Raw genomic sequence first — 16,688 nt, 5'->3', positions numbered from 1 at the left:
GCCCACCTTGCCGGCACGCAGGAGGAGGTGGCATGGACTGGGGAGGAGGAAGCACTCTCACTCCTGCTGGAGCCTCTGCCCAGGAACCCCGAGTGGCCCAGCCATCCCTGGGGAGGCCCATCCCACGTGTCCCGCACCCCGTGCCTGTCAGCACTGATCAGGGTCTCCCAGACACCTGCTCTGGGGTTGCCATGGGGACGAGCGGGAGGGTGAGTGTGGCGCACACAGCTGTCTGTGGACACACAGAGGGCATGCACGCATGTGTCTGTGCTCACCTGCATGTGTTCACACGGACTGGGCACCGCCGGAGGTGTTCACACAGCGGTGTACACCGACCCCTCTGCAGATGTGCACACACCCAGCAAGGCTACATCCACAGGCGAGTATGTGTTCTTGCACCAGGAAGTGGGTCACGCCCCACACCACACACCGTATACTCTGTCCCTGCGGCACGCACCTGTCTGGGTGCACCAGGCAGTCTAAGCCCATGTCACCTATGTGTACACATATGTGCACATACCTACTCAGGCACACCAGTGTGTGTACACGGCTGTCCAGGCACACTGGGCAGTCCAAGCCCACGCCTGCCCAGACTCTTGGAATCGGGCACTTTCTGAGGCTGCCCCGATGGGCGTTCCCTTCCCCAGTCAGTACATCCTCTCTTCCTAACCCCACGTCTGCTGGACTCTGAAGGTGTCCACGTGGCCATGAACATCTCCAGGGCCTGCACTGCCCACCACCAGGACCCCAGCAGAACCCAGCATCTGGTCACTAGGGGTCTGCATGGGCAGTCACTTCCTGGGGGCCTGCACCCCTTAAGGAGGGTGAAGGATGGGCCGGCCCAGCTGGGGCTGAATCCTCACAGCCTTGTTCACAGGGAGAGGCTGACCTGCGCCCATTTTACAGACAACAAAACTGAGGCTGAGAGAGTAACAGCCCCGCCAGCACATGGCAGAGCATGGCGCAGGCGCAGGCCTGCCTTGTGAGGTCCCTGCCGTTCCCTGCAGGGTACATAGAGGCGGAAGCTGATGTGGCCCCCACTGGGTGTTCTTTCACTTTCTCTCCTTTGATTCCACAGTCCTCAGACCTAGGAATTAAGGAAACGTCCGTAGTTTCCGATGAAGGAAATATTAATAGAAGCTCAGAGACGTAAGGTAACTGACCCTAGGTCACACAGCAGAGTCAGGGAGCTGGTGAGGTTGAGGCGAGGGAGCCCCAGGAGGGCCTCAAAAATCTCCCTCCCCACTCCACCCAGCCAGGGGCAGGTGCAGCCGGCAGGTGGGCCGCTGGCCCCGGGTATGCCCTGTTTATGCCTCTGCATCTAGCGTACATGACGAAGGCAATTTTCCATGTTTCAAGTGCCACAGCATTGCCTGCCTCTGCTGATCAGCCCCGATCTTTCTTGGCTGTCTCTTCCCCAGCTCCATGCAGATGCACCCCCAATTCAAGATCCCTAAGCTCCCGGCCCCACTCCTCTCTACTCTGCCTGTTGCAAGGCCCTCCCGGCCCAGGCTTGGGAGAGAGGTGTGCCCTACACTGCCGTGAGCCCCAAGTGGACCCAGACGGCCAGAGGGAGCAGCCCTCAGCCCAGACTCCACAGTGCAGCGCAGCCCGTCCCTGCAGCCACGATCGGTACTCACAGAACCCTCTGGCAATCCGGCCTTGGCAGGGCAGGCCAGACAGATCTGTGCAGTTTACAACCAGCTTCTGCTTCTAAAAATAGGAGTGCTACTTGGCACACAGACCACAGTGAAAGTGGAGAAACTGAGGCCCAGTGGCAAAAAGTGTCTCGTCGAAGGTCACGAAGGCAGGAAATAGCAGATGCCAGGAGGGTCATGGCACTCAGAGATGAAAGGAGTCCCTCGTGCCCGGCACTCCCCCGCCCACCAGCCATTGTGGCCATCCTGGGCACGTGAGCACCACTGCGCCAGCCCAGCCTGGAGCCTGGTACTGCCGGCCTTGGCAGGCAGACAATGCTGGTCAGGAATGCAGAATCGGCCTTTAAATACCTCAGCAATTTCATGCCCTGGCATCTCCTTCTTCCCCACACCGCCCGAGGCGCCGCTGAGGCTTAATGAGCTGTGAAGGTCCATTTTTCAAAGTTAAACATTTCCTGGGCTCCCTGGCCCAGCCTTTAGACACAGCCTGGCAATGTCCCAGGTGTGGGGTTGAGACAGCTGCACAGGGAGGCCATGGTTCACATGGATCTCCACGACGCCCTCGGCTCTCACCGGCCACTGATGCCAACAGAGACCTACCCGGTGGCCAGCTTGTGGGATGCAGAGCTGGCAGTGGGTCAGGCCTGGGCTGTGGGAGCAGTGGGTCGGGCCTGGGCCCCTGAAGCTGGGAATTCCAGCCTAACACAGCCTTCAGAGGTGTCGATTCTAACCCCCTGCCCATTTTACAGATGAGGAAGCTGAGGGAGGGCCATAAGTCCCCTAACATCAGTGACCACAGCGCTTACCCAACCGAATATCTCAGGGTCCAGCCCAGGGCCTAACGTTTAGCGCCAAAAACAGCTGGTGCTCAATCAATGCTTGTTGCCAGGAGTAAGCACCCAAGGCTGCAGAGCAGAAGGTGGCAGCCTTGGGTGGAGACCGCAGAGCCCTGACTCCCAGACTCCCTGCATCAACCTCCGAGGGTGCGAACAGACCTCCTGTCTGCTGGGATCAGTGTCGGCATCCCGGAGGCCCCTGGCTCCTGGTTTAGACCCTGCTGTCTGCAGATGTGAAGCAGCGGAGAGGGAAGCCTGGATCTGGACTTAGGCAGGGTCAAGTTTGGGTCCCAACTCTGTCACTCTCTGACTCCTTGGGCTTGGACAAGCCACTTCTGGGGGCCTCATTATCTCCATTTGCCATTTGGTGACATTAGCCTCTTTACCTGGGGGACTTCTACGCTCCCATTTCTTCCAAGCTCCTGTCCATACTGACATTGTCTTTTTCCAGTCCCTGTAGGTCTCTGTATGTATCATCCACTCATTCATTATCTACTTCCATCATCATTAATCTACATCCTCCCTCATTCAGGCATCCATTCATCCATTCATCATCCATATATCCTTCTAGCATCCACCCACTTACCCACCAATTCATCCATCCATCCACCTCTCCACCCACTCATCCTTCATCCATCCATTCACCCATTCATCCACCCATCCATCCATCCACCCACCCACCTATCCATTCATCAATTCACACACCCACCCATCCATCCATCCATTCATCATCCATATATCCTTCTAGCATCCACCCATCCACCCACCTCTCCACCCACCCATTCATCCATTCATCCTTCATCCATCCATTTATCCATTCATCCACCCACCTATTCATTCATCCATTCACCCACCCACCCATCCATCCATCCATCATCCATATATCCTTCTAGCATCCACCCACCCACCAATCCACCCATCCATCCATCCACCTATCCACCTACCCACTCACCCACCTACTCATCCACCCATTCATCTTTCTTCCATCCATTCACCCATCATCTATCCATCCATTCACTTATTCATCCATTCATCCATTTACCCACCCATCCATCCACTCACCTATCCATCCATCCATCCACTTGCTCATCCATCCACCCGCCCATCCATCAACCCATGCATCCATCCACCCATCCATCAGTCCATCCATGTATACATTCATCCACCCCTCCATCTGATGATGCATATGTCAAGAAGGCAATGTGCCAGTTCTGTGCTAGGGCTAGAGTCCCAATCCCCAATTCCTAACCTAATGCCCTCTCTAGATGCCAGGTGTCCAGAGGGCTCAAGGGGTTCCCATTCTGTGACTGCATTGGCTCAGATCCCTGACCGCTTGGGGAAGAGCTCCTGTTACCACTCTAGGTCTCATGGAGACAACCAAAAGCTAAAGAACCAGAGGACTCCCCATTGGCTCTGCTTCAGGAAGGTGTGAATCTGGGCAAGACACTCATCTCAGTGTAGCACTCGCCACCTGTAATGGGCACGTGATTGCAAAGGCTTCAAACTGGGCCATGCCAGGGAAGTTGGCTGGCTCAAGGCGCTGTAAATGGAAAATGTTGTTAGGAGATTCAACATGATTAAAAATAAGGAGACAGGATATGCTTTTCCCTTGTCACCAATTCCACAGCATCTCAAGGGTCTGTAGTGCACCAGGCCCAGCCCCCAGCAAAGGTGGAACCAGGCCTGCCCAGCTGAGCCCTCTGCAGATCCCAGGGGAACAGGGTCAGTCTGCAATCCCAGAAATGTATTCATGGTTCCTTAGCAACCAGTGGCTTGGGGACTGAGCCGGGAATCTGTGTTCCTCTCAGCGTCTCACCTCATCTTTTGTTCCCCTCACTTATCCATCTGAGCTCTCAGCCCTCAGACACATTAGATGACTGGAATGGTGACTACAAGCCTGTGCAATGCTGAAATTATATTTCCACACTCACGGAAGCACACACATGCGTGAGCATGCACACATGTATACACACTACATACAGTATGCTGAGTAGAGAGGCCCAGGTTAAGAAATAATGTCACTACTCAATTACAGAAAAGAACAAACTATTGATAAGCATCACAACTTGAATGAATCACCAGGGAATCTTGTGGGGGAAAACAAATGTAATCCCAAAATGTTACATACTGTGTGATTCCATTTACACAGCAGACTGACAGTCCCTGACTTAACGATGCTTTGATTTATAATTTTTTTACTTTATAATGGGTTTATTGGGGTATTAAATGCATTTTTGACATATTGTTGACTTATGATGTGTTTATCAGGATGTAACTCTGTCATAAATTGAGGAGCATTTGTACTTGAAAGGACAAAATTATAGAAATGGAGAATGGATTAGCAGTGACCAGAGGTCAGAGATGGGATGGGGTGAGGGAAGGGGGCGTGGCTATAAAAGGGTAACAAGAGAAATATTTGTGGGATGGGACTTTTCTGTATCTGGACTGTATCACTGTCAATATCCTGGTTGTGACACTGTACTATAGTTTTGTAAGATGTTGCCACTGGGGGGAACTGGATAAAGGGTACATGAGATCTCTCTGTATTATTCTCACAATTGCAAGGGACTGTACAATTGTCTTAAAATAGAAAATTTAATTTTAAGGAAATAAAATAATGTCATTGAAAATGGATGGTATTTTTCAATAAAAGGGGTAAAATCAACTGGATTAGTATACCTAGGAAGAACTGACACTTGATCCTTACATCTCACGCCATAGATAAAAAATTACAGGTGGATTAAAAGTCTAAATGTCAAGTGTAAAACAATAAAGCTCCTAGAAGATTACATAGAAGAGCATCTTCAAGAACTTAAGGTGAGAAAAGATTTCTTTATAAGCTAACAGAAAGTGCTAACCATGGAGGAGAACTTGAGTAACATTAAAATGAAGAACTTCTTCTCATTAAAATACATGACTGAAAGAGTGAAATGGCAAGCCATGGAATGAGAGAAGATATTTTCAACATATGTAATCAAAAAATTAAGAATTACTAGATATATAAAGAATTCCTACAAACGTATAAGATAAAGAATGCAACTCAATAGAAAAATGGGGCCAGGTGCAGTGGCTCACACCTGTAATCCCAGCACTTTGGGAGACCAAGGTAGAAGAATCGCTTAAGTCCAGGAATTTGAGACCCATCTGGGCAACACAGGGAGACTCTGTCTCTACAAAAAAAAAAAAAAAAAAAACTTAGCCAGGCATGGTGGCATGTGCCTGTAGTCCCAGCTATGTGGGATGCTGAGGTGGGAGGATTACTTGAGCAGGAAGTCTGACACCAGTCTGGGCAACATAGTAAGACCCTGTCTCTATAAAAAAAAAAAACAAATAAAAGAAAAAAGACAAATATGACTTTTAAACAGATAGGTCACAAAAAAATGACATACAAATATCCAAATGGCCAATAAACTTATGAAAAGGTGTTCACTAGTAATGCTAAAATTTAAAAGGACTGACAATATCAAAGGCTTTTAAAAGATTGTTTTAGATTTAACATTTAGACCTTTAATTCTTCCAGAATTAATTTTTTAATCTATGGTGTGAGGTAGGCATCAAGTTTCAGTTTTTTCCAGGTATACTAATCCAGTTGATCTTACCCCTTTTATTGAAATATACCATCCATTTTCAATGGCATTATTTTATTTCCTTAGAATTAAATTTTCTATTTTGAGACAACTGTACAGTCCTATGCAGTTGTGAGATTCCTCTGGAGGAGAGAAGGGTAGTGATCAGGAGGAGATGGGGTGGGGGGCTTCTGAGATACAAGTATCATTTTTATTTCTTGAGCTAGATGGTTCCTACATAAATTTCACTTTGTAGTACTTCATGGAATTGCATATGCTACCTTTTTTTAAGTTTTGTTTAAAAAAAAAAAATACCACAGGGTGGGAATTCTGGCATAGAATAGTGAAAAGGTCACCAAATCTTCTCTCCAAAAAACAACTATAAAGCTAGTCCAAATTCTCAAAAACAATCATTTCCACATCCTTGAAACTAAGCAAAGGCCTTCATTCATGAAAAACTGCTTAACTTAGGCTAAGACAGGGGGAATCTGTGGAGTTCTTACCTGAAGCTCTCCCATCTCCCCCCGCCCCTCCCCCCAACTCAGTTAATGCAGTCATTCCCACAGGGCAGGGCAGGGCAAGGCAAATCATAAAAACTAGCAGCTTTGCTGTCAGGGGCTGATTTTATTTGAAGCAGAAGGCACAGACTCTCATCTGGCAGAAGTGCTGTCAGTAAGAAGCAGCAATCTCGGTGGCAAGTGAATGGGGAAAGCCAGTGGTTCTACCAGGCTTAAGCTGTGATCCTGACTGGGGCAGCAATACACCAGTAGACTAGCTGGGAATCTGACAGAGAGTTGCATGAAATATGACAGTCATAGAGATACCTGATAAGCCTTCCACATGTGCCCAGTGGATGGGTAGCACACATACACAGGGGACAGCAGAGAGGGCCCAAGCAATTCACAAATTTCTGGCCTGCTGAGAGCCTGTAGGCATATGCAGAGGAGACAAAAGAGGGTCTGGAAAAAAGTAGAAACCAGGTCAGGCCTGAAAACTACCCGATCTTTGGATGTGCTTACAGACCCACATGCAGATCTATCAGCAGCATGTGTAGGCCTGACTGGCTCAAGGTATTTGCAAACAACCCCAAACCAATCACTGACTGACCACAGAGCTATGCAAACACAGAGGTAATCTAGGAGGCCAGAATTAAAACAAGTAGGGATTTAAGAAAAGAGAAGAAAGCCAGGAATGGTGACATGTACCTGTAGTCCCTGCTACTTAGGAGGCTGAGGTGGGAGTATAACTCAAGCCCAGGAGTTCCAGGCTGCAGTGAGCTATGATCACACCACTGTACTCCAGCCTGGGCAACAGAGTGAGATCCCATCTCAAAAAAAAAAAAAAAAAAAAAAGAACAAGGACAAACTAACAGAGACAATGATCTCACATTCACACATCAGGGGAAAATGAATTTCACAGCTTCAGTCCAGGTCAATTACTACACAAACAACAACAACAACAAAACCCAGCAATACTAGCAACTCTTGGGGATACAAATCAGCATCCAGAACTGCTGCAATATATTACCTGAAGTGTTTGTTTTCAACACAAACTTACAAGACATCCAATGAAACAGGAAAGGGTGACCCATACTCAGAAAAAAAAAGTCAATGGAAACCGTCACTGAGTGTCCCCAGATGTTAGATATAACAAAGACTTCAAAGCTTTTTATAATATAAATATATATTTATATTATATATTTGTATAATATAATTATATATATAATTTAATATATATATTTTAATACTTATATATTATATAAACTGTTGAAAGATAAAGAAAAACTATAATATAAATATCTTTCAATGGTTTATATATTATATAATATAAATACATTCAAAGACATAAAGATGGTTTATATATTATCTTTCAACAGTTTATATATTATATAATGTAAATCTTTCAACGGTTTATATATTATATAATATAAATGCAGTCAAAGAAATAAAGACAACTATGTGTAAAGAAATGAAGAAAAGGATAATAATAGTGACTCCAAACACAAAACCTCAATGAAGAGACAGAAATTATTTAAAAAATGGAAAATTTAGAATTAAAAAGTATGACTGCGGAAATGAAAAATTCATTACATGAGGGCTTGCAAGATGGCAAAAAAAAATTAGTGTGCTTGAAGATCAATCAATAGAAGTATTCAATCTAAAGAACACAGAGAAAAAACTGAACAGAAAAATAAACTGTGCCTCTGACATACATGAGACATCAAGTGCACTAGCATATGTGGTGATGGGAGTCTCAAGAGAACAGGAGAGAGAGAGAGAGACAGGAATAAGATTTGAAGAAATAATAGCTGAAAATTTCCCAAATTTGATGAAAAGCATTAATCTACAGATTCAAGAAGATCAACAAACACCAAATAGGATGAACACAAGAAAAATCCAAACCTGGACACATCATAGCCAAACTGTTGAAAGACAAATAAAGGAGCAGGAGAAAATTGATTCACAGTGTCCAGAGTAACAGCAGTATGATAAATGACTGATTTCTCATCAGAAACTATGGAGGAAAGAAGGTGGTGGAATGGCATATTCAAAATATGAAAACAAAAAAAAATTTGTTAGCCAAGAATGAAGGCAAACTAAAAACATTACAGATCAAGAGAAACTGAAAGAATCTGGGGCTAGTACAGCTTATTTAGAAGAAATACCAAGAGAAGTCCTTTAGGCTGAAAGGAAATGTCAGATGGTAATTCAAATTCACAGAAAGAAATGAAGAGTACCAGAAATGGTAAATACGTAGACGAATATAAAAAGCTCTATAAATGTATTACTTTCTCTTTCCTTCCCTTAACTTCTTTTAAAAACATAAGATTGTATAAAGCAATATTTTTAACACTATATTGTTATATGTTATAACATATGTCAACATATATTAATGAAATATATGATAATAATAGTACAAAACAGGGAGAAGAAAATTGAGCTATGTTGGAGTAAAGTTTCTATATTTTACCATAATTGTTAGTATTAATGAAAAATAGATGGTAATAAGTTGGTATGCATACTGTAGTCCCTAGGGCAACCAATAAGAAAATAACTCTAAAAATTAGTTTAAAAATTAACAGAGGAATTAAAATGGCACATGAAAAGTATTTACCTAGCTCAAAAGAAGGCAGCACAGGAGAAAAGAATGGGTAAAGACATGAGACATGGAAAACAATGAAGAAAACAGCAACCATAAGAAATAAAAAAATTGCATTAAGTGTGAATGGACTAAACAGACCAAATAAAAAGCAGAGATTGTCAGACTGGACAGCAATATGATCAATGGCTGATTTCTCATCAAAAATTATGGGGGGAAGAAGGTGGTGGAATGACATATTCAAAGTGTGGAAACAACCTGAATATATACTGTCTAGAAGGGGTACATTTTAGTTCAAATATACAAATATGTTGAAAATAAAAGGATAGAAAAAGATATACATGCAAACAGTAACCATAACAAAGCTAGAAAAATATATACATGCAAATATTAACCATAACAGAACTGGAGTAGGTAAAAAATTTTTTGGGGGAGACAGGGTCTCATTCTGTCACCCAGGCTGGAGTACAGTGGTGTAATCTTAGCTTTCTGCAGCCTCAACCTCCCACACTCAAGTGACCCTCCCTCCTCAGCCTCTCAAGCAGCTAGGACTACAGGTGTGCACAACCATGCCCAGCTAATTTAAATTTTTTTTTGTAGAGACAGGGTCTCCCTATGCTTCCCAGGGTGGTCTCAAACTCCTGGGCACAAGCAATCCTCCTGCCTTGGCCTCCCAAAGTGCTGGGATTACAGGCATGAGCCACCACACCCAACCTGGAGTAGGTAAATTAATGTCAGATAAAACAGACTTTAAGACAAGAAATATTGTCAAAGACAAAGAGGAAGGTTTCATAATGATAAATATGTCAGTATCTCAGGAATATGTAACACTTATAAATAAATATCCTCATAACAACAAAGTCCCAAAATACATGAAGCAAAAATTGGCAGAATTAAAAGGAGAAATAGACAAATCAACAAAAATGGTTGGGGATTTCAATACTCCACTCCCTCTCAATAACTGATAGAACAACTAGACAGAAAACCAGCAAGGACAGAGAAGACTTGAATATTACCGCCAACTTGTCCTAACTGACATTTATAGAACATTCCACCCAAAAGACCACACAGTGTTTTCAAATGTATGTGGAAATATAAAGGAATATTATGAACAACTTTACACCAACAGATTAGACCTAATTTAGATGAAGTGAACAAATTCCTAAAAAGACACAAATTATCAAAACTGGTTTAGTGAGAATAGAAAATCTGAACAGACTTGTAACCAGTAAAACAAAAACAAAAAAAACTAAACTAAGACATAACAAATTAAAAAACAAACAAACTGATTAATTTGAAATCTTCCCAAGAAGAAAAGCCCAGGCCCCTATGTCTTTAGTGGTAAGTTTTGTCAAATATTTAAAGAAATAATATCAAAACTTCACAAACTCATTCAAAAAAAAAAGGAGAAAAACTTCTCCACTTATTCTGTGAGAGCAATATTTTCCCTGATACCAAAACCAAAAACATCACAGAAAATAACAGACCTTTATACCTCATAAGCAGAAGATTCAAAAATCCTTAAAATATCAGCAAACCAAAACCAACAACATATAAATATAGGTAGAATTTTCCCCAGGAATGCAAGGTTGGTTTAACATCTGAAAATCACTAATTTTGATCCCCTTAATAGATATAGAAAAATAATTTGACAAAATCCAACACCCATTCACAGAAAAACTCTCAAAAAACTAAAAATGGCAGAGAACTTCTCAACCTGATAAAGACCATCTATGAAACCCCACAGCTAACATCATATGGTGAAAGACTGAATGCTTTTCCTCTAAGGCCAAGAACAAAGCACCTCTGCTATTCAAGATTATTCTGAAAGTTCCAGTTAGTGCAATAAGGCAAGAAAAATAAATAAAAGTGCTCCAAGAGGCCAAGATGGGAAGATCATTTGAGGAGAGGAGTTCAAGACCAGCCTCAGTAACACAGAAAACCTTGTCTCTACAAAAAAAAAAAAAAAAAAAAATTTATCCTGGCATGATGGCACACGCCTGTAGTCCCAAACACTTGGGAGGCTGTGGTGAGGAGATCACTTGAGCCCAGAAATTCGAGGCTTCAGTGAGCTGTGATCATACCACTGCACTCCAGCCTGGGCAACAGAGTAAGACCCTGTCTCTGAAAATAAAAAAAATAAAATAAAAAAAAAATAGGCATATACTTCAATGGAATAGAATTGAGAGTCCAGAAATAAACTTTTCCATTTATGATTCCAATAAGATGTAGTGCAGAAAAGATAGTCTTTTTCAAAAACATGTATACAGCAAAACAAGCTCTGACCCTCACACACCATACAGACATTAGCTAAAATTGGACAATAGGCCTAAGTGCAAGAGCTAAGGCTACAAACGTCCTAGAAGAAAACAGATGAAATCTTTGTGACCTTGGGTTAGGCAAACGATTCCTAAATATGACACCCAAAACATGCTCCATAAAAGAAAAAAAATGATAAATTGGACTTTATAATAAGTTAAAAAATGTCTGTGCTCCAAAAAGATACCATTAAGAAAATGAAAGACAAGCTCCAGAGTGGGATAAGAGATCAGAAATTACATTTCTGAAAAAGGACTTGTATCCAGAACATATACAGAACTCACAATAATTCTGAATAATTTTGAAACTCAATAATAAGACAAATCCATTAAATATGGGCAAGAGATTTGAATAGACATTTTATCAAAGAAGAAATATGAATGCCTAATGAGCACATGAAAAGATGTTCAACTTCATCGGTCATTCGGAAACTGCAAATTTATACCACATGGGACACCATTACACATCCGCCTGAAGATCTGTAATAAAAAGACCGACAATAGCAGGTGGTGAGAGACACGCAGGGGCTGGAACCCTCACGTGTTGCTGGTGGGAATGTAACATGGTCCGGCCAGTTTGGAAAACTGTTTGGCAGCTTGTTAAGAATTTAAATATGGCCGGGCACAGTGGCACACACCTGTAATCCCAGCACTTTGGGAGGCCAAGGCGGGTGGATCACTTGAGGTCAGGAGTTCAAGACCAACCTGGCCAACATGGCGAGACCCAGTCTCTACTAAAAAATACAAAAATCAGCTGGGCATGGTGGTGCGTGCCTGTAATCCCAGCTACTCGGGAGGCTGAGGCAGGAGAATCACTTGAGCCTCGGAGGCAGAGGTTGCAGTGAGCCAAGATTAAGCCAGTGCACTCCAGCCTGGGTGACAGAGTGAGACTCCATCTCAAGAAAAAAAAGAATTTTACAATATGAACTGACCAGATGAACTCTCCTTCCAGGAAGCTGCCCAGTTTGTGCACGAATGTTCACAGCAGCATGATTCATAATGGCCCCACGCTGGACACACATGCTCTGCATGTGTTTTGGATAATGGATAAGTAAAACGGTCTAGCAATACAACAGAATACTATTCAGCAATAAAAACCAAAAACTACTGACACAGTCTATAAGATGATTGAACCTCAAAAATATGACACTAAGTGTTAGAATCCAGCCACAGAAGACTGCATATTGCAGGATGCAGGATCCCATTGATGTGAAATGTCCATTAAATGTAAATCCACAGGCTGGGCGCAGTGGCTCACGCCTGTAATCCTAGCACTTTGGGAGGCTGAGGGGTGTGGATCACCTGAGGTCAGGAGTTCGAGACCAGCCTGGTCAACATGGTGAAACCCTGTCTTTACTAAAAATACAAAAACTATCCAGGCATGGTGGTGGGCGCCTGTAATCCCAGCTACTCAGGAGGCTGAGGCAGAAGAATCGTTTGAATCCAGGAGGCGGAGGCTGCTGTGAGCCGAGAACGCACCACTGCACTCCAGCCTAGGCGATAGAGTGAGATTCAGTCTCAAAAAAAAAAAAAAAAAAAAAAAAATTGTAAATCCACAGAGACAGGGTGCAGATCAGTGCCTGGGGGTGGGGTAGGGGGTGCTGACTACAGTTGGGCACGAAAATGTTTTATAGCTGGTATGTAGTTATGGTTGTGCAACTCTATGAATGCATGAAAACCACTGCCTGGTGCCCTTGCAATGGGCTTGCAGATGGAGAGTGGAAGGCACGCTGACGGTGTCGGTGCACAGGATGCCTCTGTAAAGCTGCTCAGGAAGAAAAATGAAGCAAGCTCACACAAGGAAAACAAGCTCAGCACAGCCGCTGCCCCTTTCAGCATCGTCCCACAGGTGATCAGATTCTTGTCCCGAGGGTGGTGAGAACCAGAATGACTTTACCAGCCCCCAGACCATCCGCGTCTTGACCATCCTGCCACACTTGGTTTCCACTCAAAACAGGAGGATCTCCCCGTGACTTTGGGGTACCTTCCCAAAAATCAAACGCACAATTTGTTCCCCTACGTGATCTGCCTTGGGCACTCCTCCAAGGGGTGTTCCAGCACTGCCCTGGGCCCACGGACCGGGTCAGAATGAGCCAGAGTGCCCAAGGCAAGCCCAGGCTACTCCCAGGATAACACCTGCTTTGCTTTCGTATCCAGACCACGGAGCCCAGCATCGGAGAATGTCCACTGGGTAGGTGAATGAATGAATGAATCAGTGAATGAACACTTCTAATGCATAACTCCCATGTCCCGACTTCATGGTCATGTTTAATGAACTGTGCACCTGCACACAGGTGCGCTCAGGGGCACACGCGCCCCCTTCTGCTCCCCGTTCCATCTCTGTCCCTGCCCTCTCCTTTCCTCGAGGATGGTGATCTGGGTGCCAGGGCCCTGTGGTGGACAGGACAAGGCAAAGGTGACCCTGCACAATGGGGCTTTCAGAGGACTGGGGACACCACGCCCGCAATGGCCAAGGACAGGGGCAGAGTCACAGGAGGGAGCCAATGTTGGAGTGTGGCCAGCAGGCAGGGGGAAGGGACCCTCATTCTGAGCACCATGGCATCCAGGCTGTGCCAACGCCCCACAAATGCCACCCCGCTTGGTGGGACTCACCCCAGCAGACAGGAGTTAGCAGCTCCAGTGCACAGGTGCGAACATGAGGCTTGCAGGAACCCTCGGTTCCCCTCCCCACATCCTCCCCGGGAGAGCTTGGTAGGGATGGGGCTGAGGCGGCAGCCTGGGCCTCAGTTTCCCCTCCTGCCTGAACCTCCAGGGAACGTTCCTGTGGGTTCCCTCAGCCAGCAACCTGCAGGGGACCCCAGAGCAGGCCCCGGGACTGTCCTCCTGGCCCCAGGCCCAGAGTTCCCTGCCCACGGCCCAGATGGTCAGGCCAGGCACCCCCAGGCTTGGGGAGGTCCCAGAGCCTCCTGCAGGGAGGGGGTTGTGCAGCCGTGATAATGCCAGCACAATGGACCCAGGCCTGGGCTGTAGCTATGGCTCTCCCGCCCAGCCCTGGTCACCAGCTAGACCCTGGCAGGGTACAGAGCCCTGGCTGCTCTTTTGTCAAATGGGAGCGATGCACAGTTGTGTGTGTGTGCATGTGTGTGCGCGCGTGTGTGCGTGCGTGCGTGCGCGTGTGTGCACGCGCGTGTGTGCACACACATGTGTGTGTATGTGGGGGGTGGGCTCTAGCTGAGTAGGTGCCAACATCCCTGCAAGACGGACATAATCATTAGTGTGTAACTCAGGGTCACGCAGCCCAGCGGAGGTGATGGGAGATGAGGGTCAGGGTCCCCAGGCCTCTCCTCTCCTCTGCCACCCAAGGCCAGTTCCTCGGGGTGAGCACTCCTGGGAGCACAGGCCAGCCCCTGACATCACCCACTCTGGCATCACCCGTGCTCCAAATCCCAGTTCACAGCGTGTCCACGCGATGCCCGCACCCCACACTCCCAATTTCGCTGCTGTGCCAAATATTCCCTCACTCGCTAAGCCGGGTAGTCACCAAGACTGTCGCAGAGATGGGGGATGCTCTGGTACCCACGTGGGCAGACAGAGGGCACAGTGAGAGCCGAGGCTCAGGGTCCACACCCACGACCGCTGGGGCCAGGCAAGGGCAGCAGGGCTGAGGCTGGTGGTGGGTGCAGGAAGAGGACGCCAGAGGAGGCTTGGGGGAAGTCTGGGCACCATGGGAGGTGCTGAGGCTGTTTACAGACCTTTCTGTAAAATGTGGGGTGGGGGCCCAAGGGTGTCCGAGACAGGCTATGCTGGGTTCTGGCACATGTGAGCCCTGAGCCTGGACCATGTTACTTCCCCACTCCATGCCTCGGCCTTCTGGTCTGTGAAATGGGCACACAGCACCTCCCTCCGGGCTGTGTGAAGATTCCCAGTGGCGTGGGCCTTACCCACAACTGACATGCAGGGCCGCAGGGTGGGGCGGGAGAGCTGCTCTGAGCCCAGGTATGGGGTGTGAGGCTCAGGTGCCCTGGGTGGTCATGGCAGGATGGGAGCTGAAGTACCATGTTGGCACAGGCTGCACTCCAGGACCCCATGGTATGTGTGTGCGTGCACCTGTGCCTGTGCACCCCTGTGCATGCCTCCCCAGTGTGTGTGGGAGCACGGTGGCACACACACTGTGCATGGTGAGGGCACAGGCGCCCAGGGCTGGGAGCTGCCCATTCAGCTGAGTCCCCTTGGTCCCTGACTGGTGTGGATTCGGGTGCGGGAACACTGGATTTCTGGTGAGTTGTTTCTCTGAAAAGCTGTCTCTGGGGACTCACAGCCCTCAGATGTAGCATGCTCTTGCTCTGTGGGGACAATGTAATGAAGGAACAAAAATAAGCCCAGATGTCTGTCAGACAGCAAACACCTCAGGGGCCTGACTCTCTTCCTGACGTCCCTCCCTGCCTACCCCAAGGACAGGGGAGCCGGCCGCTCCCAGACCCACCAGGAACCCGTGGGAGCTCCACACGCTCCCTGCATCTCAGAGCCTCCATCCGCTGAACTGAATTTGCAAAAAAAAAGAAAAAGCAGACAACAAATTCATTTTACAGAACCTAACCCTCAGACGGAAGGAATTTCACATCAGAGCCACGATCATTCATGAACCCACATCGGCTGCCCACTGTGGTGTCCGAGAGGGGAAAGGGGTGGGGGGGCCAGGAGGGTGTGCACACTCCTCTATTCACGCAGACACTAATCTACACACACGTGAGTTCATGCATGTGTGTGCACACTCCTATATTCAGACACAAATCTACATGCACACACCCGTGAACCTACACACACCCCTGCACAGTCCCCTGTTCACACAAGTGGTAATCTACACGCACACACGTGAACACGCGTGCCTGCTCCCGTATTCACTTGGACACCCATCTGCACCCAGAGCCACACGCAAATGAAGATCTGAGAATCCCGTCTCCTGGAGGAAGCCGGGGTGCCGGATACCTGAGGAATGGGCCCTGAGCCCCACTTCTGTGGGCACCCCGAGGGGTTCTGTGCCAAGATGACCCCGCTGTTTCATACCAGTCCATTCTGGGGGGTTCATCTCCCCAAGAACACAGCTCTGAAACGCTAATGGCTGTCAAAGGGAAGCAGGACTTGCTTCACACAACCCTCCTCTCCACAGGACCGCCTCCCTAATTTCCTAATGAATATAAATAGGAAAATGGGTTTTGCCTTACAGAATATTTTTCTCTATAGGAATGTAGC

At 46.7% G+C, this 16,688-nt stretch overlaps 1 protein-coding gene across 4 annotated transcripts in view; it reads right to left on the bottom strand.

Moving 5' to 3' along the window:
- The window catches only part of ELFN1 (extracellular leucine rich repeat and fibronectin type III domain containing 1), an 82,025-nt gene that overhangs the window by 54,171 nt on the left and 11,166 nt on the right, over nucleotides 1–16,688 (bottom strand). Inside the window, exon 1 of one of the 4 annotated variants that reach the window (XM_034963505.3) lies at nucleotides 1,641–1,811. The exons of the other annotated variants lie outside the window; for them this stretch is intronic. The gene's annotated coding sequence lies outside the window, so the exon portion shown is untranslated. Of the gene's footprint in view, nucleotides 1–1,640; nucleotides 1,812–16,688 lie in introns of those variants that run through there. 4 annotated transcript variants of the gene reach the window in all.

The sequence above is a fragment of the Pan paniscus genome, chromosome 6 (genome assembly GCF_029289425.2).
Source record: "Pan paniscus chromosome 6, NHGRI_mPanPan1-v2.0_pri, whole genome shotgun sequence".
Lineage (NCBI taxonomy): Eukaryota > Metazoa > Chordata > Mammalia > Primates > Hominidae > Pan > Pan paniscus.
Note: the sequence above shows the minus strand (reverse complement) of the source record. Positions and strands in the feature narration are given on the sequence as shown.